Here is a 3,211-nt window from a genome sequence, read left to right as displayed (position 1 = left end):
CTCAGCTGAAACTTGGATTGTGCGCAGTACGCGGCGCAACTGTTTGCACGGCTCGCTGCGCGCTGGAACTTGGAAGTGTCATTTGCATAAATACATATTCAAATTCTTGCGCGCCTCAGCAGCAGCCCGAGCCGTATATATCCCCATGACACAAAACAATTCACATGATTAAATATTACGTCTGAAATACGAGATATGCATTATCAAAACTAATTTCATTGTCACCATGACACATATCTGAGTGAATAATAATAATAATAATAATAATAATAATAATAATAATAATAATAACAACAACAAAAACTCACAATGTAAAATTTCTCAATATTGTTAGCAAATCCCCTGTTTGTAAGTTTTGCCAGTAATTTATTGTGTGACAAGCGAGCATTCCGAGCACAGATTCGTTTATTTGATCATTTAAGACAGAAAACGAGCAACCCCGGCCTCATGCCCCAGGGTGCAGAAGCCGACCAAGCCAAGAGCTGACCTTTTGTTGAATTACCAGCCTAACCCAACCGTGTTTGTAACAATGTTACAATAATACAGCAGGCAGCGCATATACCTCTTGCGGCCTTTGTCATGTAAATAGATTTATCTTAGAGTAGACTGCAGGGGATCAGGCTGGCATGACCTTGAAAACAAACTTCGGTTGACTATTTATAAGACATAAAATTATTAATAGGTATCAGAAAGTGGTTTCTGATATACTGGAATAATGTTGAATTGTGTCAGAATATTTATTTTCTAGGAAGAAACGACGCATATTTTAAAAATAATGATGATGGACATATTGTAGGTCGGTTTGTATTAATTTCATTGCGCAAGGTTTGGTTTTAGAAATAGTGATCGTCATTCATATAATTTGGATTGGAATGTTGTCAACTTCTATATCAAGTTATGATATTTTGTGCGAAGGATTCTGGCGAAATATGACAAATTAACAGGAAAGCGCAAACGATCATGATCTAAATGCCAAGTTACACGAGGCAACACGACGAGCAACACCGTAGGCACCACATCAAGCGACGCGACTGGAACCTGAGTTAGGCAAATCGTTCGGCACTTTGTAGCTAGTTTCCTTGCAAAAGATTATGGTGCGCATGCTTGAAGAGCGGACGGTGTTTCGTTGCCATGGCGGCTCATAGCATTATCAAAACGTTCTCTCTAGACTTCACAAAAATAGTAAGTCGTGGAATTAAAAGAAACTCCTACTAAATAATTTACAGATCGGACTATTTTTGAAAAATCTAGAGATGTGTCGTGATAATCAACATGTAAAAACTCCAATTAAATAATGGTACAGCTAGAATTATTTCGAATATTCTTATATAGACATGTTTTGTCATGTCGAGATGGCTTCACGGGCATGCTTAACATAGGGTAAGGACAGAATTAACAGAAGCAGGGTGGTGTGATTCAAATATTAACTGGTTGCCTTGAAAATGGTGACGTCGACTCTCCTCCAAACTTGCATTCGAAATTGTGGCCTTCCTCTAAAGTCATGAACCTCCCGTCTTGATTTTAATGCCAGAACATATATACAAGTGATAATTATTATTTTCTAAGAATTATTAATTATCCAATTGGTATGACACGTTTGACAACAAAATGTCATAAAAAACTTGGATATTAAAGTATTCGGTCGTTGTGAAAGAGAAACGTTTTCTGTTTACATACACAAAATTATATTGTCTACGTATCTGATCAAAACGGGTGTCTTTCAGAATACGTTTCCATTGTTTTGGAATGAGATTTAAAAGCCTTTTTCATTCCACAATCCGATTTGTCGTAAACAACACTTTGTAGGCGAAACAAAGTCGCCATAGTCATCGACGATGTCATTAATGTAGATGATATTCGAACTAATCTAGTGTGATAAAATAGATGTACCATTGTTCGAGATGTTGATATTGCCCCAAATAATTTGATTGCGGGTATCTAGATAGCTTGGATTCGGCGTATTAGAGCAACAGGAACCTGCCTTGTGCCTTTTGATATTGCGTCTAAGTATGAAAAGCAATAATTTCTGAAGTTGAAATGAAAAATTAGAAAATCAAATCCATATAAATACTTAGCCATCTCAATAGCAAAGCTTACCAGCGAGCGATCGTTGAATCGCACAGTCTACGAATCCGTGAAGCACAGAATGGCATCATGGAGGGCAAAGATGTCGGGAATCTTGTGCCTCTCACGTTCGTAAGTTACAATCAATGTAAGTCTTTTTATTCTGTCAGGCCAATTATTCCATAAAAACTTAAAAATTGCTTGATTGATGATAGTGATTTTACGTCCATACAGACTTAACTTACTCTTAGCTCTGCATGGCAGGGCTGTGTGTTACCGGCGTTACACGGCCTGTGGTGGGAGGCCGTATAACGCCGGTAACACACAGGCCTGCCATATGCAGAGCTCACTCTTTGACCAAAGTCTCAAAACGGTCTTAAGCCTTTCAATTTTTTCTCCCAGCTAAGTAGAAGTCTTAGGTGTAAACGGTCGGAACCAAAGTAAATCCCTAATAATTTTTTGGATGATGATTGCCATTTCAAATCAGCCGAGGTGTCGCGTCTATTTTTCCACAAACTGAGCCACAGTGCTTCAGATTTACTAACATTCAGTTGAAGGAAAGACACTTTTCCAAAATCTGAACCGTGCGAAATTTTGTGAAATTGGGAAAACGTTTCGCAACTTTGTTTACGGCTACCGCCATTGCTACCGCCTCCACTTTTCTCAGCCTTAGCCTAAAATAGGCAATTTTAGATCTCTTTAGTAGCTATTCCTCCTCAACGTGAGAATGGTCTGGCGGTGTATAGGCGAAAGCCCGAGGCGCAAGCATAATGACACTTGATACATTCGTCGTTTCGCAAAACATCTCGCATAGTGTCCGTGTCGGTGTACAATATACTGGAGCCTGGCATGTCTGATGTGCTTATTGATACCGGGACTCGTCACAGAGTACTACATGTAGTATACGATACATTAATTAGACAAATTAGGACAGGACATATAGGATGAAAGTACTTCGAGCCGGTAAATTTGGGATGAAATAATTTCGATTAATTGAATCGGGTTAAGAGAATTAATGTATTCAAATATTTCTTTGATGTATATGCCTAAGAGAAAAATACTAATATCACGACGACGTGGCGACCCTCGAGCATATTAGTCAGGAAGTTTTACTTCAACATTGTCTTTCGTCAGGCTGATTGTATTC

Source organism: Ptychodera flava, chromosome 1 (assembly GCF_041260155.1).
Source record: "Ptychodera flava strain L36383 chromosome 1, AS_Pfla_20210202, whole genome shotgun sequence".
NCBI lineage: Eukaryota > Metazoa > Hemichordata > Enteropneusta > Ptychoderidae > Ptychodera > Ptychodera flava.
The sequence above is the reverse complement of the archived record's forward strand: the minus strand, read 5'-3'. Positions refer to the sequence as shown.